We start from the raw sequence: 23,947 nt of genomic DNA on the forward strand, positions 1-23,947 counted from the left end.
GATCTTATAAACTACATCACTGTCGCATTCGGTGAATTTGTCTTTGTGCTTTGTTTTACAACGTGCTGTTTTTTCAGCGCCTTGGTTGACCATTTTGCACAACTTGGATAATTTGCTGGGCGCATTGAAAACTAAGTCCACTCCAGCTCGCGCCACCACTTTCTTTAGTGCGTGGCTGACACCGTGGACATATGGCATGACGGCTACCTTCCGCTCTACTTTTTGAGGCTTCTTGGGGTTCGGTCGCCGGAACTCTTTCAGTAACTTGAAGCCAAGGCTACAGATGAGGTCGTCCGGGAAACCAGCTTCACGTAACCGTGTCAGCTGTGTCTGGACGCTTTGCTGCTGACGGTGAATGCAGGATCTATTCACGGCACTCCTCAATGCGCCTGTGGCCACAGCTCTTTTTACCAGTTTCGAGTGCGCCGATGAATATGGTAGCAGGCCTTTTTTTGACCGCGGTGCATAACACCAGCACAGATGGGCTTCTTCGACGAATAGTCGTAGATCAAGGAACTGAAGCTGATTCTCCGTCGGTAATTCTTTGGTCAGTTCAAGGTCAGCAAGACCTTCACAGAAGATCTTGAAGATGCCGTCGACAACGTCCTTGTGCTGCTCCTGGTTTGGAAGCTTGTGGATAACAAGGAAGTCGTCCACAAACCGGAATGTCCTCACGACAGTGGTATTAGCCAGAGTTTCTTGTAGTTGACGGTCTCGGCGAGCTAGCAGAAGGTCACTGAGAATTGGTGCAACGCACGAACCAATGCATACGCCTTGCCGTTATTACTGTTTTTTTATGTCCGCGATGGTTTGTCAAAAGGAACTCGCGGGAACAATATATGATAGCGCTGCTTTTAGTCCGCAGTTTTGCTGTCCTTGGCAGTCCGCTAATTTGCTGTCCGTGGCAGTCCGCAGTAATTTTACTGTCCGTGGCAGACCCCCTTAATACTGTAGAATGGGAACGGCCCGGCACTCCCGTTATCAGCCTCTCCGCCACCCGCAGTGCCAGGCGTTGTCATTCCGGCGCTCTGGTGTTCCGTCATGTGTGCTAATCTTTTTTACCCACGACTGTATCTACTTGTTTGGCATGGCACAAACCATGGCTGTATTTGAATGGCCGATGCTGGGCAGCAGATACTGCATGCATGTGCCTATATGGTTGACAAAATGAAACTCATCAATGCACTAACAATCTCAGTGGGTCAAATCCATCAAACGTACAGTCTTTGTCAAAAGTAACCAGGCTGCATGGTTTGCTTCTAGCTCGTACAGCGGATCCCTCACAGCTTCCCTAAAGCTGGAATGGTAGCTAAAGGTAAGGACTGAGGGTCTTATTACCTTCCAACACGTTTTGATCCTTAGGAATAACACAAGGGCTCCACTATACAAGCTAGAAGCAAACCATGCAGCCTGGTTACTTTTGACAAAGACTGTACACTTGGCACTTTATGCTGTTAGAATAAAAACTGCAAGACAAATTTCTCTTTTTTACACGTGCATTTGTTGACTTGACAGTTTCAGAAAATTTTTTTAAAAAGTAACGACTTATATACTTGGGCTTAGATTATCATTAGCAAAATATTTGAGAAAAAGTTTAACTTCATTGTTCACAAAATAATAAATTGCAGGTTTGCAGAGCCCTGCATGCCTGAATCCGAACACTCAATTTCATTCAGAAAATTTTATTGAGCGTGCATTTCAAGACATATACTAATTCAATTAACAAATTGTTAACCACATAGCTGGCCACACAGCTTCTTTGTAGAAGGGTTACGTATACAAATATATACACAGAATATTTCGACAAGGCTGCACTCTTATACATGCACCTCGGTACACAATTACCAGTACAACACTGTTTTTCAAAATAGAAATGCAGATATATATAAACACAATATGAGGATATAAATTACACAGCATATTTCATACTAAGAATTGATTTGGTTTTCACGTTGGATGAGAGAACTCCACTATAAAAAATGCACACCTTCACTGTAGTCTCAAGAAAGCATATACCGTGGAGGTTGTTCTCTCGACGCGCGTTTCAACGCTGCCGCCTCTCACGTCGTGCTGCCGATCAAACAGCGTCACCATGTTTTTACGACAACCTACTCTCTACGACTGCTACGTTGGGTATTTTGTTAGCCTTGCTGATCTCCCATCAATATAAAAAAAAACTTCCCCATACAAACAGAAATCGGCATGTAATTTCGTGAATGAGCAAAGCAGCAAGCCATACTGCCGTGAGAACTCAGGCATTTTTCAACCACAGCGCAAGCAACAGGTCGTTAATTCGCGCGTTTCTACCAGTGGTAACTTGCTCGCAATCGCTGCAATTTCTGTGGATGCCGATACGGCTGAATACCCAATAAAAATACCAAAAATAAAATAAAAAGTAGGCTACAAGCTTTTTCACAACGAAACCGAAACAAAAACTGGTTGTCACCGCCAGGTGGCTGCCGGTAGCTGTTTTTCTGTATAACCCTCATGGCGGTTCGGGTGCTGCGTCGCGTGCATCGCGCTTCGGCGCTTGCTACAATTCGCTACTTGGATTGTGAGCCGTCGTGAACTGTGTTGTGGTTTGCGTGTGTTTCTTCTTGCTCAAGGGTGCACAATCGCGCAGTGCTGTCGACGTAGCCTATTCGAGGCAAAGTGTCATTTTTCTGGTCTCTCTAACTTTTCAGTCTGTGCGCTTCTTTGTGTAGTCCAGGATGGGTGTCCAGGCACAAAGACGCGCGGGCAGTGTCGCGGTGGAAATGTTCCAAATAAGGCCCGGAATATTTTCTTCTGTGTGACTACGTGGTAGAGAGTGCCGGCTACGTAGCACTCGTGATGAAATCTCACTGGTTGGTGTAGTGCCCGTGACACGAAGGCAAACAGCGTTCTGCACGACTACGCAATCATCTGAAAAGGTAAGCAGTACTCGTGCATTATCCGAAGCATATAATGCTGGAACGGTGACCTGTCGTACTGCTGCAGTATTCGTGTTCAATGCTATAAAAAGCGTTTAAGGCGCTTTTGTTGTCGCCGCGGTGAGTTGCTCTGCCAAGAATTGTCGCTGTCGGTACTTGTTTTGGCGAAGGGGATGCGACCGTGCGTGCGCTAGCTTTGCATGATTTTGGTATGCGCATGTTTGCGCGTTTTGTTTCTTGTTGAGCACAGATTTGTCCTCGTATATGCCTCGTTCTACGCGTTTCTGCCCATGCTTGTTCACACCACCGCGCACGTTTCAAGGACCGGCACTTTGGCTGTGCGTAAAATGTACGATTGTCTTTCAAGATAGCGTTAGCACTTTGAGGGGGATTGAAACACTTTTTATTCGCCGCGGTTTTTGCTTGGCCCTAGACTGCTGAACCTTAGGTCGTGGGGTCGATCCTGATGGCAGTAGCCGCATTTCGATTTAGGTGAAATGAAAAAAAGAATGCCCCTGTGCTGTGCGATGTCAGCTCACGTTAAGAAATTCTAGGTGGTCTAAATTAATCCGGAACCCTCCAATACGATCAGTGCCCATTTTCCGCATCTGAATTCAAACCCCACTATAAAGAAAGCACTGTCTCAGGTTGCAGTTACCAACGAAAGTTAATTTCCGGCCGTCAGGATCTAATTTTTAAATGAGTATGTGAAGATTTTTTTTTTTATGATACCGATAGCGTTTCTGGCTACCCAGAGTATAGGATGTTGCATTTCGATCACTCTGCTGTTTGAAAATTGGTTTCTGAGGAAAACAAGTGACGCAATAATTGTCTCAGTTATTACGATGTTTATCTACGCTTTCGAACGCAGATTTGTTTTGCTCATAGCAAGATTCCTTTACTAGTGCTAGGGGAACTGATGCATTTTAAACAGGGTAGTTTTCCTTTGTATTGAGGCGTATACTTGGGCAAGTATATTTTTCCTGATCTTTTTACATTCATGTGATATTCACTGTTGGACCGAGTTCGCATGCTTGTTTTTGTACTCCTGTCATAGTGATAATGGGAAATTGGTATCCGCAGGTGGCACATCTGTCTTCCAGTCCGAGTCTATGGCATGGATTTTGTGGCCACCAGATGAAGTCAAAAGCTGTGTTGTAAGTTGTTACTGCATTGTGCTTTGTTCTTGTGGTTGCCATGAAATGTTCTCTTACTTTCATTGCTCTTTTCCTTAATGCTACTGCTTGGAGCAGTTTGTATAGCTCTGGCCTGATATGTTTACATGTTTATATGAGTAATATTAGTTGGCTGTCAGAATGGGCCGGTTGCAGGCCATTTGAAGTTTTACATTCAATATTGCTCGTCTTTTAACCGTTGCATTCTATGCATGAAGTGCGAAATGTCTGCATGTTTTTGGCTGCATTATGTGATACTATTTGACTACGAATATTAACATTATGATGCATGTGTGTTAACTTAAATATGTGTTTTTATGCCACTCATCGCAGGTCACAGATGTAAAAGAAAAAGTGCACACATGAGAACTGGTTTCATTACTGCTGCCTTGTTTTTGCTAAGCATGGAGAGCTGAGCTAGTTGGTTCTGGGTAGAATTATGAGACATCATTCCAGTGTACAAAAACACATGAACGAAGAGAGTAGACTCCATAGACCCCATACTTCAACTGAGGTTGATTCCACAACATGAGCTTTTTACATGCAAAGTGGTACTAGTGACCCCTGTGGCTGAAAAGTGTTTCCTCGACCAGGTAACAATTATTCAAGGTTGCAAAAACAACAACATAGGCGTAAGGTTAGCTTGTCACTCAAGTTGAATGGATTGGCGTGACTAAACATTGCCTACCTGGCTGACCCAACACACATTTGCGTTGAGATAATCTATTTCTTTTTCTGCCTGCCTGCTCCAGTCGCCTTACTTCGGCATTGACGCTGTCACGACTCTGTGACAGCATCAATGCGCAAGTAAGGAGACTGGAGCAGGCAGTTTTCACAGGAGAAATTGTAGCCTTAGTGGTAGAAAGCCAGGTTCGAGAGATGAAGTGTGCTGGGCAGCGCAAGCCGGAAGACAACGCACATTCGCAACAGTGACCTGTCATTGTGCCCTATTGCCATCAGGTGTCACACCGCCTCAAGAAGGCCAGTGACAAACACGATGTACATGTCGTATTTTCAGCTTGGGAAAGCTGGGATGCATGTGCCACCTGATAAATGACGTTACGAAAAAGCCTGCCTACAAAACTAAGCACACCAAACCCCTCGTTAAACATGAGGTTGACATGGTGTACAGCATCCTCCTTGCCTGTGGCAAACATTACATTAGACAGACGAGGCTTGCATCAATGAACGCTTGCTTGAACATTGCAGGACAGCTGATTCATTAAGTGGCAGAGGTCATTTAGCTGAGCACATTCGCCTTTGCTCGCACAAGCGAGCATGCAAGGCGTTTTTGAAAGAAACACATGCCTTGTGTAAGTTTGGCACTTGAAAGGGCTGGGAAATTTTTTAAGCCTTTTGTATCTCTGTTGAAAAAGAGAATTACGTCAGCAGCCCTTCTGCAGCGCTCCAGAAAAAGAAATAGATTATCTGCAGGCAAATATGTTTGTTGGGTCAGCTAGGTAGGTGATGCATAGGCGTGCCGATGTGTTTAATGTGAGTGGCAAGATACCTTTACCCCTATGTTTTTTTGTGTTTTGGTTTTTGCCGTCCTGAATAATTGTTATCTGGTGGCGGAAATACTTTTCAGCCCCAGGGATCACTAGTACCCCTTTGCACATAAAAAGCCTGTGTTGTGGAATAAACCTCAGTTGAAATATGGTGTCCATGGAGTCTACTCTCTTCATCCGTGTGATTTTGTGTGCCGGAATGATGTCTCATAATTCTCCCTTGTTTTCAGCGAATAAGGAGGGCTTCTGGTGTCTCTTTTTTTGTATGTGATGGTTATAACAAAGTGGCTACCCATAAACTGTCATTTTGGGCTTAATTGAAGGATCCTTGGGAATTTGTTTGACAGCATATTCCATGGGCACTTTCTTGAGAAAAATCAGTTATTTGTTACCCATTTCACTGCATTAACCATTGCTTCTCATCATGTCTCGAAAGTCATTGATAAGCACAAGCTTTCGAGTACCTGAGGGCTGTGTGAGAAGCCTTCTGACATACTTTAAACTACTGAGGATATCTGAAGACAGATTTTACCAATAATTGTTAGCCAATCCAAACCTCTTGGTTCTATCCCTGACAACCTGAAGCTGACCTGTCAATAATTAAGGCTGGAAACCGTTCTGATCCCCAAACTGTTCTCCTATTTTATTGATGTGCATTTTGCATGAACTGTTGGAGCACGAAATGAGTCCGCATATTACTTGCCACCATAATTCAAACTAATATTTCTATACCAGTCATCACGGCTCCCATTCTCTTTACTAATGTGCAATCCAACTTTTTGAATTCACAACAGATTTTCACCCAAATTTAGATTCTTTATTTTAGGCAAGTGTCATCGACTTGAATTTCTCCAAAGCTTTTCATGTTTGTCATTATAACCTTTTAGCTACACTCTCATGCTTGAGCCTTCATTCTTTGATATTAGTGTAGATTCATTGCTTCCTGTTCTACGGCTGGCCTTAAAAAACTATTGTACTTCTTCTCTTATGAAGCCCAGCATATCAATATGCAAAATCATAAGGCGTCCCTCATCCTGAGTCACTTTGGGATGTTAAACCCCCATAAACCAAACCAAGCACATTACTAAAGTACATTAATATTAGCCATTCAATAACAGTCTTTGTCTTTATGTCCCAACCTTGTCTTTATGACTGCATTATTCTGAAGGATGCCCCAACTATCTCAGCTACTCTGACTGTATTGACTTTTGCAAGACGGATGAATGGGCTTGTTTGTAATTCATCATGTCAAAACAGCGCAAAGAAGAGAAAGATGAGGAAGGAATGCGACGGTGCGAGTGCTGACTTTCAAGAAGGTTTATTGGAAAGCACATCAAAATATATACACTGTGGCCTAAAAAAAGAATGAAGAAAGGGCGCCTTGTAACATTCACTTTGGATCTGTCAAAAACAAAACGAAAGTTGAATATGAAGCATTTAAGAGCATGAACTCTTTCTTAGGGAGCGATAAAGAAGGTGTGTTAACACATTGATTGCGTTTTTTCTACAATTTCAGTGGCCTCGATCATCTCATGCACAAACTTTTCTGTGTCTGTCTAGCACAATGCAGCACAAGAAATTACGCCTCACAGCATAAAAGATGTGGCAAACGATCGCAGTCGCGACAATGAAACATCAGATTCCCCCTGCTAGCTCTGTTCACATCGTAACGGTGGTCTTTTGACCTCTCATTGGCACCTCTGCTAGTTTCTTGCTGAAGTTGATACATTAGCCAGATGGTTCAACTTTAGATTATTACATAGTTTCTTGGCTCTGGACATTGCTATTAACAAATCAGCTGTTGTGTGACACTTGAACTCAGAATTAACTGCCTCCGTTGCCTTGGACAGAAAGACGCCTTTAGACATGACCACAAAACCACCTTCTTTATCAGGAGTTGAATGCGATAGGGCCCACCGTCTTAAACCCGTTACAGTTCAGCCTGCGGGCAAGTTCCTGGCATGGTTCAAACCACGACACCCCATCAACCAACGCCCCCTGAAACACACCTGTCACGCTCAGGTCCAGGCACAGGAAGGCAAGACGTCAGAGTATGGCAAACAGCTCCAGAATAGTCCTCTTCGAAGGAACAATGGCAAATTTTGGCCCGTATATGCTTCAAGCAGCAGACGAGGCAGCAACTCAGTGTCGACATTGTGCACCTTGTTTTCAGACACTCGTGCCTTGGCTTCTCTGCTCCGGGCTAGTGAGCGCAAAGTGGCTGCAAAGTGGCATTCCAGATGGCTTTCACCTGGTCAACGGTGCGTGACACCGTCAACCAGCCACTCCCTGGCTTGTTTTCAGGCACAAGAGTTTGACAACAAGGTGCACACCTTCAGCTTGGAGTCGCTGCCTCGTCTGGTCCTTGAAGTGCTTATGGACCAAAATTTTCCGTTCCTCCGAAGAGAACTATTGTGGAGATGCTTGCCATGGTTTGACGAGTTGCCTTTTCCACGCACAGACCTGAGTGTGACAGGTGTGTTTCGGGATGTTTTGATGCAATGTCACGGTTTGAACCCTCTTTAGGAACTTGCCCACAGGCCGAACTGTGTCGTATTTAAGAGGGTGGGCCCTCTTGCTTTCAACTGCTGATAAACGGTGGTTTTGTGGTCGTATCGAAAGGCGCCTTTCAGTCCAAGGCCACAGATGCAGTGTATTCTGAATTTGAGTGCCACTTACTATCTGATTTGTTAAAAGCAAAGTCCAGTGCCAAGAAACATTAACAATCTAGAGTTTAACCATCAGGCTAATGCCATCAACTTCAGTAAGAAAAAATGTCCAGCTATCTTCTTTACCGCAAAGACCCATAAAGGTGACTGCTCCTTGAGGGTTGTAGTTTAAGAGAATGGAACCTGTCAGAAACAAATCGCCTTCTCTTTGCGACATAAAATAAAGTTGCTGAGCATTGATGACTCCTCTCGTGTAAGATCTGCAGAGAAAGTAACGCAGTTTCTACACAATAACTCTCGCACCAGTTTCATGGGGTGCTATGTTGACATCAAGGATTTATATTACGCCATCCCTCAATCAGGATCAATAATGTGTTGAAGAATTCATTAACCTAAATGGAGCAGTGGCATTCCAAACGTCTCAGGCGTTTTGGTGAATAATTTTGTCGCACTTTTAAGCTCATACCTTCAGTCCACCTTTATTACATTTCAGAATAGCTTGTTTTTGCAAAAAAAACTATTAGCGCCGCTGTTACGTGGCTTATTACAGGATCTCCAATCCTGACGAAGCATTGTCTAAGGTGAGAGAGGAGTTGTAAAAGCCTCAGTCCACTTTGAATCACCACTGAAATTATAGAGGATAATATGTCATCACATTTATTGGATCTCAATCTTGGGTGGTTACACTTGTTGGGCTTACGAGCCAAGGGAAAACAAGCTACTTTTACCATTTTCTTCGGTTCAGTCTAAGCTGGTCAAGAGGTGTCACTAACCTTTGCTTCAAAAATTCCTTAATGAAATCCTGTTTGATTGCCATGACATCCAGTTTTGCCCAGCTCATATGCCGTTTGTCCTTTACTGGATATTCAGAACCTTTGTCAGTGTCTTTAGCCGATTGCTTTAAGCAGAAGTTGAAACATTCTTTTTGTGCCCCCGTCGAGACTGTAACTCCCAAAAGGAAGTTTGTACGTACCTTTCCCTACATCCACAATTGGTCGCACCGGTTAAATAGGCAGTCGAGTTGGCGTCGATATTGTTTTTCTAACCCTATGAAGTTTCAGTACCTGTAGTCAACCGAGATTATCCATCATAGTCTCTTCGTGCACTGCACAGAAGACATAGTGTGTTCGAACGCCTTGAAATGCGGCTATGTTTACATTGGGAAAACAGGCAAGTGTGTCACTGAGAGGTTTAAAAGACCACCACTACGATGTGAACAAAGCTTGCGGGAGAACTTTGATGATTCACTGTCGCAATTGCAATTGTTTGCCAGATCCTAAACGCTGTGAACCGGAATTCATGTTCTGCATTTTGCCTGACAGACACAGAAAAGTTTGTGCATGAGATAATCGAGGCCACTGAAATTTTTAAAAAAACCGCAATCACTGTGTTAGCACACCTTCTTTATCGCTTCCTAAGGAAGAGTTCATGCTCTTAAATGCTTCTTTGTCAGTTTTTGTTTTGTTTTACACTCATGCAATGTGGTTGACACAAGGTGCCCTTTGTTCGTTGTTTTTTTAGGCCACAGTGTATATATTTTGACGTGGTTTCCAATACACATTGGCGATAGTCAGCACTCATGCCTTCATATTTATTCCTTCGTTGTCCTTGTCTTGTCTGCATTGTTTTGTCACAACGTATTGACCTCCTTTCCCACCTCTAGGGTTAATGGTATGGAGAAACCTTAACCAGATGCAGCCCCACATACTTGGAGCATGTCACGATACATGCTGCTGGCACCACAAGGGCACTCGGGTTTATCAGATGTCATGATCTGTGTGCTCTTGCCATGCTGCGCAGTTTATGCATAAAAATTTTATTGATTCCAAACTGAAGTATTCCCTAGCTCTTTCAATTTTGCACCAAACTGTTTGATGCTACGCCACCAACTCCCTTTAATCCAACAGCGACACTTGGTACAGCATATGTGTAATCAGTCATCTCATTTGACCACCAGACATCACTGCATAAAAGGGGAAACGCTCGTTTAGGTGTGTTCCATATACTCTACAATACTTTTCCACAACTTAATGTTAAATGTTGCTGCCCCGCTTCAGACCAGGATGCCATCACAACTAAATCAAGAAATTTTTCCTGTTCCCATTGAAGAATAAATCAAATCAAAGTTTATTTCCCATCTAGCACTACAGATGGAGGAATCGTAGAAAAAAGCTGCCCTTGGGCAGCTTGACGAGTCTACAATCCTTATTATTGACAGGGAGGCAACAAAAGAGTTTATACAATTTTAAAAAACAAGCACATCAAGGAAGCACCGGAGAATACACGAAACAGCAATATGTATACATAATGAAACTTAAACAATGTTATGCAAAAACAAATTATGTAGTTCATGACGTGAAAAAGAAAACAAATCGAGGTTAATGTGGATATACCTATTTAGAAGAGATGGAAGTGTGTACTGAAGGCATTCCCTACCAAGATTTAGTCGAGGTGTTGGCACTGTCCATTCTTCGCCACGTCTTGTTGGATAGACTGATTCTTTTTTCCTTAGTTCTGCAAAATTTTTAAGATTTGTTACATTCTTCTTGATTTCTGTTTTAAAAGTAACACTGAGGCGATATTTATAAAGATTATGTGCTTTGATAACTCTGGAATGACAAAAGAAAGCTGCACTGGGATGTCGGAACGGTAAATTATATGCATTTCGGAGATATCTTTTTTGCATTAAATGAATACGTTCAAGGTTAGTGAATGTTGTAGTGCCCCACACCAACTGGCAATAGTTTAAATGCGAGTTGAATATTGAATTGTATACCAGCATCTTAGTTTTTGTGGGAAGTATGTATTTTAGACGGCCTATAACACCAGTGATTTGAGCTATTTTTTTCAAGATATAATTGACATGATAATCCCATGACATACTGGCAGAAAATATGACCCCAAGGCATTTAAACTGCTCAACAATTTCTACAGCCCGCGAGTTTAATATAATATTCTCGTGCAGTGGGATAACTTTATTTTTCGGCCTAAATATGACAGCTTTGGTCTTACTCTCATTTATTTGCATCAGGTTAACTGCAGACCAGACCTCAAGAGGAATTGTGGCATTACATTGTTTGATAAGTTCATGAACATTTTCACCCGAAAAAAATACGCTCGTATCGTCTGCATAGATGGAAAACTTTGTATTATCGCTAATGTTGACAATATCGTTTCGGTAAATATTGAAGAGTAGAGGCCCTAGCGTACTGCCTTGGGGGACACCGTAGAAGAGCGGCTTCGGTTCAGACTGTATACCATTTATGTACACCACTTGCTGTCTAAACGACAAATAAGAACTTAACAATGAGAGCGCTTTTCTTCGGATACCATAGTAGTGTAATTTATTAAGATTTTATGATTTACCAGGTCAAAAGCCTTTGAGAAGTCCACAAATACACCAATGACAATAGATTTGTTTTCAAGTTGCTTTATTATATATTCCTTTTGTTGGAGTAATGCAAGTTCAGTGGATTTGCTTTTTTAGAAGCCAAACTGAAATGGTGTTAGCAAGTTAAATTTATGGATGAAATTTGACATTCTTAGATGCAGCATTTTCTCAAATGCTTTCGAAAACACTGGCAAAATAGAGATTGGTCTGTAGTTGGCGAGGGCGTTGCGATCTCCTTTTTTGTAAAGAACAACAACTTTTGCTAATTGCATTTTTTCCGTAAAAACTGCAGTTTCTAAACAGATGTTAAAGATGTGAGCAAGTATGGGAGCAATTATGTCAACTACATGCTTGACTGGCCGTATTTGGATATCATCAATGTCACAGCTACTGCTATTGTTAAGATTTGTTATCACCGACACTACTTCGTCTACCGTGACTGGGTGCAGAAAAATTGTTTCATCATTCTGAATTCGAACATATTTGCAAGCGTCAGATCCGGCAGCACGTGTTATAGCACGGGTAGCCAAGCTCGTTAAAAAAGTATTGAATACATTAGCCAGTTCGACGCCAGAAACTTCCTTTCCATCAATATTTAATTTTGTTAATGCAGTGCGTGAACTGTCCCGCTGCAGAAGTGTATTTAATCTCGACCATAGTACACCATTTCGAGCATTCTTAACATCTAGAAGTGACACGTGATAGGCTGTTCGTGCAGACCGCAGTTTTTTAGTCAATTTGTTCCTATATTTCTTAAATACCGCAAGGTCCTCAACCTTCCGGCTGCTCAAAAATTTTCTGTACAGCTTGTCTTTCATTTGTATTTCTCCGCGAAGCTCTGGCGTTACCCATGGCTTGCGGATTCTGCGACTTTTCACGCGTGTTACAAGAGGAAAGCAGTCGTTATATATCTGTTTAAAGCAATCGACAAACGTATTATAGGCAACATTTGCATCATGAAGTTCAGCTATCTTACTCCAATATACTTTCATGAGCGCATCCCTAAAGGATTTCAATGATGATTCTGTAATAGCTTGGTATGTGATTGATGTGGACTTACTTCCTATTGTACTAGCGTTCTGAATGCAAGCAAACACAGGAAGATGGTCACTAACACAACAAGATAAAACACCAGAAAAAGCATTCAGCTGCATAGAGTTAGTAATAATTAAATCAAGAACAGAATGGCCTTCGCTTGTGACTCTACCTCACCACATTTTCATTGCATGTGGTCCCTCAAAATTATGGAAATAAGTGATATCGCTTGGAGCATTGACACTGGTTTGTTTTACCTTTTCTTTGCTGCTGTTTTTATTTTTTGCAACTGATGTATCAATGGATTGTATGTCTCTTTTCGTAGTGTATCGTCTGCGACATCTCAGCTGTGCTACTGCAGTCACCCTTCTGATGTTACCTTTATATTGTCCCTCTTATTAATACCCCACTAAAAGCCTTCAGAGGACAAAAAACGATGGCTTTTTTATTTTGCTCATTATGGCACACGTCAGGCTTATGTTTAGGGATATAGGAGAGGCCTTTGTCTTGCAGTGGTGCTAGTTATGCTGCTGATGATGGTACTTAATGACGAGCATATGATATATTGAATAAGAACCTCAAATTATTTTTCTTTTTGAGTGCGAATAGCTTCAGTGGTTCTTGATTTAGGCTCACTTTATTCCTGTGGCCACAATACGGAGTTTACTTTTTTAGCACTCTAATACTGGCAAGAATAAAAACTTGTGGATCCTAATTCTTTCATTTCAATCTTTTCTGCAGAGTGCATCGCCCAGTTTTCCCAAGCCCTCATGCACCCGTGGTACATCAACAAGGCTGTTTCATGGGGCCCAGCTGCATTGACAAGTGGCTAAAGAAGAGCATGAACACAAAATAAAACTGGCTGTAGGAGCTTCATCTATTTTGAAATTTGCTGTCTCATTGCAACAGACATAACATTGCTGCATGGCCCCTGCCCCAACATCTCCCAGTCACTCCAACATGCCCAGTCATTCCAACATGCCCAGTCATTCCAACCTGCCCAGTCATTCCAACATGCCCAGTCATTCCAACATGCCCAGTCATTCCAACGTGCCCAGTCATTCCAACGTGCCCAGCATTCCAACATGCCCAGTCATTCCAACATGCCCAGTCATTCCAACATGCCCAGTCATTCCAACATGCCCAGTCATTCCAACGCATTTTCCATTACCATAATCCACCAAGGTTTCCAGTGTTGGTTTCCAATATTTACATCATTGCCTTTTTTTCCAATAGGGTACCTGTGGCTATAAGAAAAAGGTTTCTAAAGTAGCTGCCGTTTAGTTCACGTACTTATTCCCTTGCAGGGGCGAGCTCGGCGTTGTGTCCAACCGCCTCACTAGAGGTCCTAGAGGGCCACGGAGAAGCGTACAGTTTAGAGGCCTCTCCTGTTTTGCGAGAAGCCTTGCGAACGGCCCACTGAGTCGGCGTGCCTTTTCCGGAGGTGACAGGGAAGCTTTAGCTGCGGCTACCAGGGGCATGGATAACCCTGCCCCAGGCTCAGTGTGTTTGGCTCAGGCAGGTGTCCCATGCCGGTGTGGTGCCTTGCGTAGCCCCACTACCTCGGCGTAATTTGTTTTTGCTGTAAACGATTGGGGAGAGGAACGATTTTCGCTTTTCTTGATAATTTATGTTTGCCTTTGTCTACATTTTTACTATTTCTTTCTCTGTCTCCAAGGATGGACACGCCCTCGAGTACGCGTGGTAGCCCCCTTCACACTTTATGCACAGCGGTGCAGCATTGCTTTCTTCGGACTGGGAACAGTTTGATGCACATCTGGCACATGTCTCTCGACCCCGACAGCTCTAGGAGAGATTGCAAAAAGTTTGACACTTCGAGCACTTCCGGGGATTTGGGATGTATTGACTCAGTTATTTTCATATAACCCACTTGTATAGTTTCAGCGAGATGAATGGAGGCAAAGGTTAGGACTAATGCTTCTTCCGTGTTTCTTTGCCATGTGCTCGGACATTATTCAATGGACATCGGTGACGTTGCGATCTTTGAGGCCCTCCAACTTTTTTCCCCAGAGGGATTCAGAAAATCATGTTCAGAAACTACACCATTGACTGTATTCAATGGTATGTTGGCGCTGATGGAGACACGGATGTCTCCAAAATTCACAGTGCTTGGGAGTTTAGAACATAGCTCTTTTTCTTGGATTTGAAGCAGTAGGTCACCACCGGCCAGCCTCGTCACCTTCTTGCCAGTGCCCAATTCATCGGTCAGATTTTTTTAAACAATAAATTGGGACATTTCTGAGGGTGGATTGTCCGCTACTTTACTGTGTACCACGTGGTATCTCGGAAAGATTTCTTTTATTTTTTGCACACTCGGCCCTAGTTGTTGAGTGCGATTATTTCTGGAAAAGCAAGCCAAAAAAATTTTTGTTCGGCCACGGCACGCGCCCACCACGGAGCCGGACATGGGGACGGGACAGGAACTTGTAAACAAGTATTGCCCACGCCAGCTCCACACCCCGACAACAACCATATAGGATGTAACTAAGGGTAGTTCGCAAGAGAAGGTCAGCCCTGGGCGCTCATGAAAGGTGAACAAAAACTGAGAATGAAGGACAAGACACGAAAGATTTCAGAAAGAGGTTTAAGGAAAGAGCAAAAGGCGACTGCCGATTTCCCCCGCTTGGGTCGGGCCGGAGGTGCTCTCTACAGGAACCTGGGGCCAAAGTGGTCTCCTGCCACCGCAGAGGGGCAGTAAGGATCATGATGTAAAAATAGCCCGAGGGGCAGTAAGGATCCAAACACTCTGCCTTGACTCAACCACCAGGACCCCCCTTTTCCTGGACGCGGCTCTGCCACGCTCGGCGAATCGTGGGTGCTGGGTTCCGTAGTGACGCCCGGCTCCCCCTGCGGATGCTCGGGAACCCGCGAAGTCGCAACTCGCCACCAAATGTATGTGGCAAAACCCCTTCTGGGGGAAGGAAACTGCAGTGAAGAGGTCATCAATTTTTTACATCGGCTCGGTCATGCAAGCGTCTACACAAGTCAGTATCTTTTAAAACCTCATAGATGATCTTGACCGGTCGGTAGATTAGGAAAGGGTTGACGACGGAGAGGCTACTTTTAAGTTTTCTTCCATTCAAATATATAAAAACGTGCCTCGGCAGAATTCAAGCCATCTGATTTATTGTGTTTCAAGACACCTGGCTTGGAAGGTAGTTAAAAAAAAACAAGTGGCAGGATTTGCAGTCAGTCATTGACCACGTGCGAAGCGTCTACAGTGCTCGACAAGCAGAACGACTTCACATCAAAATTATGACTGTGGAGGTCAGTTTTACTCGTCTATGGCGCTTAAAGAACTTCTAACCACGTTGAAGGAATCGCAATCTTTTATTTTCAGGTGAGGAAAAATGAATGCTAAGAGCACGTACGAATTTGCGCTGTTTTTGCAAAGCATCGATGTTCATAGGCTTGGATTTTGTAGATATGACAGTCATCTCACTCTACAGATTGCTGCATGACGGCAAGCCGATAAAGAGAGAGCATGAAGGATGGTGATGACATGACTTCAATGGCGGTGACGGCCTGGCGCTAGCGCCCTCGCCCGCGGCACTGCACAGTTCGCCGTCTTCTATCCGCCACACGACCCGGGGCCACCGAGCGATCGTCCCGATGGCGAACGTCACGATGAAATAGATAAGCAGATGATGAGCGGTGAAGATAGGTCCACGAACACTGAAGAGCCGCCAGTCAGCGGAAGCCAACGACAAGGCCCGAGGACGCACCCAACGGCAGGGCTGGGGTGCTGTGTTCTCATGGGTGGGTGAATTGTTAGTGGGGTCGCAGGTCAGTGGCGACGGTCTGGGATCAGTGGCGGCGTAGGTTGTCGTGTCTTCTGGTTTCTTATTTGTGAGTTGTCAGTGGGGTCTCACATAAGTGGTGGAGCTCTGGGATCAACGGGGTCGTAGTCATGTCGTCGTGTCTTCTGGTCGGGGCTTGGAGAGAGGCGGAGGAGGTCAGAGGGTCGGGTCGTAGCTGGCAGGGTGAGGAAATGCCGGGACATGCGAAACCACGAGCCCTCCTCAGAAGACATCGGCAGACAGCATGGCTCTGAAGCCCCGGGAGTGAGATGGTGAAGGCACCCAGCCTAGCACCAAATGTTACGTGACGGCAAGCCGATGAAGGCGGGACATGAAGGATGGTGGAGACTTACTTTAATGGTGGCGATGGCCTGACGCGAGCGCCCCCGTCTGCGCCACTGCACCGTTCGTCCTCTTCTAGTCCGCCACAATATAATGACATTTTTCGTCATACTGGGACTCTGATTTGATGTAAAGCCATTGAACCAACTGCAGAGGTCTAAAAGAGGAGAAAAAAAAATAGTGGCTGTTATTACACAACTGAACTGTGTATTAGATTTGTTGTAGTGCTAATTTTCTTCTGGCCCCAGCCATCAGACTCCCTTTCGACGTGTTTTTATGGTTCTGGGATGTTTTCGTGTATTTGGTCACTACATTTACGTATATATACTTCAATCCCAGCTGCGTGCGTTTATAGCAATTTAACTTCCATGCCAGTAAAAGGCAGTTTAGTGCACTGTATGTCGAGCAAGTCATCTCTGCTTTAAGTATCAGTTAAATGCCTTGACTAAATTATAACTTTTTGTTTATCAGAGAGGATGTTCTGTTACCTCCCGATGAAATGTTTTCCTAGGTCTCTCATGCGCCGATTTATCAAAAATTTGTATTGCCGTTTTCGTTCACAATTTCCCAGTGTAAAGTACAATGTCTAATATTGTTGTTTGCTTCATTTTTCCAAGTATTCTTTGCAGAGCTGTGTCAGCATGCAAACTGTGCGAATCACGCAGACAGATTTACGCGCACGCTACCATTCACGGCAAAGCCGTTGTAAAACAGCGCATTCGATAACCTAATAGGCGTTCATAATAAAGGCATTACGCATAAATGTGCGAGATATCAAATTCCCACAATACGTTGAAAATATTGCACGCAATTCGGTGTTGCTACGATCATCGCAGCTGCCTTCCAGCGCGGGCTTTTATTTCGCAACCACCAGCCACACTTCTAGAGAACAACGGTCATATGGCGCGACCCGCGACAGTCTCATGTATTCAGTGTACCTTATAGTACCTAGAGAGCAAAATTTTGATCGGAGCGCTTTCCTAACTAGAAAAAAATTAGTGGATACAAGGGGGGGTACTGCGCACAAAAAGACAAGGACAAGAAGATAACACAAAAAGCGCAGAACTCGCGACTAACTTTTTTTGAAAACACGATACTCCTTTTATAGTTTCAAACTGTCACATTACACACATGTGGAAACCAAAAACCTTTCTTCATTCTGATACAGTTTGATAGACGGGTCACTTACGCAATCTTTATCCTTCTGTTATCCTTCTGTTATCTTCTTGTCCTTGTCTTTTTGTGCGCAGTACCCCCCCCCCCCCCCTTGTATTCACCATGATTGACCGACTAGCCCAACAACTCTCTTAAAACAACTTTCAACAACAGCTCTTAAAAAAAATTAGCTCCCGATGAAAAATGCCGCTTGGCCAGATCAGACGCCCGAACGACGGGTTCTGAGGCTAGGGCGTATTTAAGCTCTTCGAAGGCCCTTTTACGCTCCAGAGTCCAACGCACATGGTTGTTTTCTGCTTTGGTGGTGAGTTCCACCAATGGTGGGGCCTTGGCAGCATAATGAGGGATTAAGTCCCGGTAATAGCCGGCCAAGCCGAGAAACGACCTAACCTGCTTCTTGATTGGCCGTTTTGGGGTGTGTGTAATTTTAGAGACAATTCAATCTACTGGCCGAATCTTGCATTCGCCTAACAAATGTCCCAAGAAGATCACACGGTTAGTCCCGAGTTCGCGCTTCTGTGGTTTCACAGTGAGGCCCGCTCCTCTGATACGCTCAAACAAGAGACGGAGAGCGTGTATATGCTCCTCCCACGTTGCAGCGGAGACCAACACATCATCTATATTGGGCACCGCATTGGACAAACCTGAGAGAAGCGCCCTCACGAGGCGGGTGAAAATCGCGGAGGCAGTCGTAATTCCGAAAGGCATGTATCGGAACTGATAGTGACCAGACTGCGTGGAAAAAGCAGTGACGGGTTTGGACGCGTCTTCCAGAGGAACCTGCCAGTAACGCTTAGTAAGATGCAATTTCGAGAAATAGCATTTAGTGCCAACCTCTCTAAACATGACAGTTGTCGGCATAGGCCCGGCATCGTTTACCAGGACGCTGTTAATTCGACGAAAATCTATGCAGGTCCAGTACGTGTGCTCAGGTTTCTCGACCAGAACCAATAGAGAGTTGTAGGGCGAATGAGATCGCTCGATTACTCCTAACTTCAACATGCCATCGCCTTCCTTCTCGACAACTGCACGCAGTGCAAAGGATAAAGGGTACTGCGCGATGTTAATGGGTACACAGCTGGTTAGCTTCAACTCACACTTCAGTATATTTGTACGGCCATGCATATCGGAAAAATATATTGCCATGGGACACTAACAAGGTGTCAAGATCTGTCATCTGTTGGATGCTTCAACTCTCGGCTCGCTTGACAAACGCAATGCCGGCACCTGGACTAGCACTGAAGGATGGTAGAGGGGTTTCCGTCTCGATTTCCTCTACGACCACGAAGGACGATGCCTAGAGGGTAGCTACGGGCTGTCAGTCTTCATAACGTTTTAACATATTATTATGAAAGAGCTTGTTCCCAGAGCCAACATCCGCTAAGTAATCGTAGTCATTCTCCTTGCCGGTGACTACGAACGGCCCTTTCCAATGCATGAGAAGTTTGTTTTGAGATGTAGGGAGTGAAATAAGAGCCCGGTGGCCCACCTTCAACTGCCGTGTTGAGGTGCGCGTATCATAGTACAGCTTCTGCGACCGCTGTGCATTCCCTAAAACTTGGTGGGCATGCTGTAGAGTTTTTTTCTAGCCGCTCCCTCAAGTCCAGCAGATAGGCATATGACGTTTTGACGGAGTCATTGAGTTGACCCGCGGTCAAAAGCTCTTTCAAAATCGCTACCGGCACCCTAACCAAACGGCCGTAAATCAATTCGAAGGGATAAAAACCCAGGCTAGCTTGTGGGACCTCTTTGTAAGCAAAGCGGAGAGGAGCTAGGTAACGCTCCCACGCTTTGGGATGGTCCTGGCTCAACTTTCGTACCATGTTTTAAGAGTTTCATTAAAGCGTTCCACCTGCCCATTGGTCAGAGGGCGGTTGGGTGTGGTCCTTAAGTGCTTAATAGCTAACCGATCACTTCTCTCATCAATGTTGATGTGAAGCATGAAGCCTGAGTGCAAAGAACCTCTTGCGGGAATCCAAAGCGCGAGAACATCTCCAGCAGGCCTTCTGCCACAGTGGCGCAGTCAATGGCAAGTAGAGCAACCGCATCAGGATATCTGGTCGCAGAGTCCACTAACGTGAGTATCTATCTGTTCCCTTTAGATAATCTTGTGGATAAAGGCCCGATAATGTCGGCCGACACTCGCTCAAACGATGCAGAAATGAGAGGCATCCGGCCTAGTGGAACGTTGCTCACGCTTCCCTTCGGCACAGTCCGTTGGCACGTATCACATGACCTGACATATCTCTTGATGTCAGCCTGTACCCCGGGCCAATAAAATTCACTGAGCACCCTAGCTAACGTTTTCGGTATACCTTGATGACCGGAAAATGCACTAGTCTGCGCCAACGTGAGGACTTGCGTGCGTAAGCACCTCGGTACCACCGCTTGTTCAACGACTCGGCCGCGACACACTTGGTATGTTCGGAAAAGAACACCCTCATCGGTATGAAAGGTATGGGCGGTCTGTACCTTGCCAGAAAATGTTTGCCCTAACTTCCTGCGACACAACTCGAAGGTCGGGCCTTCTACCAGTATAATGAAGTAAAAGAGCGCAAGGAACGGGACGAAACACGAAGGAGCAAAACACAGACACGGGCGCTGTGTCCCGTTTCTCGCGCTGTTTTATTTCATTATGCAATACCAACTATCCCAGCATCTTGCACTTCTGACCTTCTACCAGCTTGAGGCGAAACTCCGGCGGTGAAAAGTGGAGTGTGTTATGAGTGGGGCTTTTGCTACCCTCTGAAACCTTCACTGCCACCGTAAGGCAAGGAACATCGACCGAACCCGTCATGACAGGTGAAGCTGCCTGATCAGTTGGAACTGGCGGGTCCACCGAGAATGGAGCTTTAGTGCCAGGGACATTGCCTATTATGATGTCGTACAGTGGTGTATACAAGCACCGCGCGATGGCCTTGCCCGACAAGTACGGTGAAGAAATCACCACCTCCGCTTCCGGAACTTCTACACTGGTCCCATTGGCCAAAAATGAGGTAGCCTTTTTCTTGTCAGCGCAGCTACCAGTACGAGGGACTCACGCGCAACAATGCTGTTGCTTCCTGTGTCCCGTAATACCGACCCAGGCTGGCCGCACACCTCGCCGTGCCCCACGGGCATAGCAGCCTCCACCAGGGGTGGAAGGGCAGACCATCTCCCTAAACTGGCCCTCCATGCGCGTTACCTCTGCAGGGTTATCGGGACGTGAATACCGAGGTGTCATGCAACACGCGGACGCCTGATGGTCTTGTGGTCTCTAGCTCTGCATGACTGGGCATCATGTCTTATTTTGAGGCACCAGGTGCAATACGACTGCTTCGCCTTCGTCCTACAGTCCGATGCCTTGTGCCCAGCCTTCTCGGAAAGAAAACACCGAAGGCGGGATTGTGGACCAGAAACCTTCTTGGCTTTACCTATCACCTGCTCCCCCTTCTCTTTAAAGACCAACAAGATATTTTGCCGCTGTGGTTAGAAGGAAGGAAGGGACAACTTTATTTCTACTAATGCTCTTTCCTGCGGTTTTGGGGCATCTCCAGAGACGTCTGGGTTCTATCCCCTGGAGCCTTCTCTGTCGAAGTCGTCCGCCTCAAATCAATGGTCGGTTGCCCTCAGTCCAGGGCTCCGCTGGCCACTGCGCCCGTTGAGCTCGCTGTGTCAAAACCTTCTCTGTGTCAAAGAGAAAATGATCGGTACCCTCCGCCAGGTGAGAAAAAGGCTAAACGAGAACGAAAGCTGTTCAGGATTTCTTCGCCCACGATCATTTCGCGAACAACCTCAAAGATGCAGCCTTCTCCCCGAGTCTCGACCCAACCGTCAAAGAAGCTAAACAACCTCGCAGCATACTGCGAGGCCGTTTCGCCATCCTGGGGCTTGCTCTGGCGAACGTTTTCTCGGTACGCTTCTGTGGTGAACTTAAAGCTCTGCAGCAAGGCAAGCTTCGCTCTTTCATAGTCCACGCAATCCCCAGGCGAGAGCCGACCGGAGACTAAGTGCTTCACTGCAAACGCATAGGCTCAACGCCATTGCCCACTTTTCTTTGGGCCAACTCTGCCCCGTGGCCGCATGCTCAAGCCTCTTTAAGTAGGCATCGAGGTCATCCAGCGCTTCATTGAACTGTGGTATGATGATGCGTGGGTTAATGGAGCTGGCCGGTGCAACGCTGCGCTCTCCGAGGTCGCCACAAGGATTTGCGCTACCCTCCATGAGCCTTATTTGCAGCTCTATGTTCCGCGCCTCTAACTCCAAACGTTCCTTCGCAGCCTCACGCCCCATGTCTAAATTCCGGGCCTCTTAACTCCAATCTCTGCTTCGTGCTTCACGCTCAGCGACTCTCTTTTCCCGTGCCTTACGAAGCTCGTCCTCCACCCACGCTCGCAACTCCACATTGCGCAAGCCCATGTGCTCGCCTAAAGCAACCAACTCTGAAGCGCTCATACTGTGTCTACATTAGCTTAAAAGGCAAACAAACAAAAAACGACCTGCTCCTGTCGTAGCGGACGTCAAATTTTGTGAGGAGGCGAAAGATTGCAGGGAACGTCTCTACCTTCCGTGGGAAGGTGATAGGAATAGACCAGGCGGTTTGGAAAAAGTGATTAATTTAGGTTGTAAAAGAAACGTTCACTAATACACAGGAAAGAAGAAATAAAGAACACCCGAAAGAAACCCGATAAACTCTTCAAGAGGAAAGAAAAGTCCTCTCAAGAGCTATCGTCTGGTGTGTGCTTCGCCGGATGGTGCGTCGAACAAGGAGTTGATGTGAGGCGTCAGCGCAGTCATTGGAGTTCTGCTCCTACCCGCGATGAGACGTGGAGCAGAAGGCGATAGACACGGCGGGAGTCATCGGCCCTGCGTGATCCCGTGAGGGCTGCGGAACCCCAGGGCAGCTTCCATGGCAGCTGTGCTGGGGGCGGGCCACGTTCGAACGCTTCCCCAACGAGAACCGTACGCCGGAAACAGCGGCCCCAAAGTCTGCTGGTTCCAGGCCGTCGTAGGCGGTCTGGTGTCCGGGTCTGGGAGTTCGGACATATCCACCGGAGGCCCCAGCCTGGAACTCGGGGCGCCAGGAACCACGTACGCATCCGTCACCGACCGCGTCCCAGCTCTCTCCTTCTTCCACTTCCACCCGCTGCGCCGTACTCCTCAGCACGCGCTATCCGTGCTTCGTCCTCTTAGGCTCCCCACAACCGACGCTGTGTGGCGCTATCTCCTTACAGACTCTTGGATGGATTGGCGCCATCTAGTGAGAGTTAGTCAAAACACGTCAACTCTGCGCTGGAGCAACTTTTTAATGCGAACGCATCAATTGGCTACATTTCCTGTTTTGTGTCCGCAGGAAGCGGATTCAAAAAGTGTCGGCAGCTTACGTTGTTCGAGAACGAGCTAGGAGTAAAAGAATAATAGAATGACATACAGACTGTTAAACTGTCGATGCGCGTCAAATTTGATTCATGTGTAGCAATTAGATATTTATTAAAATACCAAAAGTCGATTGGACGTCAAAATAGTGTTGAATGTCTATTTAGTGGGTGACGTTAAATCATTCGCGGATATCGAAATTGCGAGAAAATAAGGAGCCATCTTGGATGAAGGTTTGAAATAGATAACAATATTAATGAAATAGATAACAATAACAATGATTAATTAGCGCTGAATATTCAAAGAAGAACTTTGATTGATGTGGACTAATTAGAGGAGAATAATACCATGGACAGATATGTAGTGGGACGACGTCAAACCATCCTCGGAATCCGAAACAGTTCAAAATAAATAGAGGTTAAAAACAGTATACCGGGTTAAAAAAGTCCTAATTGATGTAAATGTAAAAAAGAAAATCAGAAGTGGTGGACAAAGATGCTGAGAATGAAAAACGTACGTCAAGAAAAGAGCTTGGACGCCAGATGAAGTTTGGGTGTCTATAT

The 23,947-nt window shown here is 45.4% G+C and overlaps 1 long non-coding RNA gene across 1 annotated transcript; it reads left to right on the top strand.

The window, feature by feature from the left end:
• The first annotated feature begins 2,435 nt into the window (after positions 1 to 2,435).
• On the top strand, positions 2,436 to 13,529 carry LOC149338209 (uncharacterized). The gene is made up of 3 exons (XR_016283714.1): positions 2,436 to 2,912; positions 3,996 to 4,069; positions 13,432 to 13,529. It is a non-coding gene; the product is annotated as an uncharacterized LOC149338209 (long non-coding RNA).
• Positions 13,530 to 23,947: the final 10,418 nt, after the last annotated feature.

Source organism: Amblyomma mixtum, chromosome 6, assembly GCF_055824585.1.
Source record: "Amblyomma mixtum isolate Tamu chromosome 6, ASM5582458v1, whole genome shotgun sequence".
NCBI lineage: Eukaryota > Metazoa > Arthropoda > Arachnida > Ixodida > Ixodidae > Amblyomma > Amblyomma mixtum.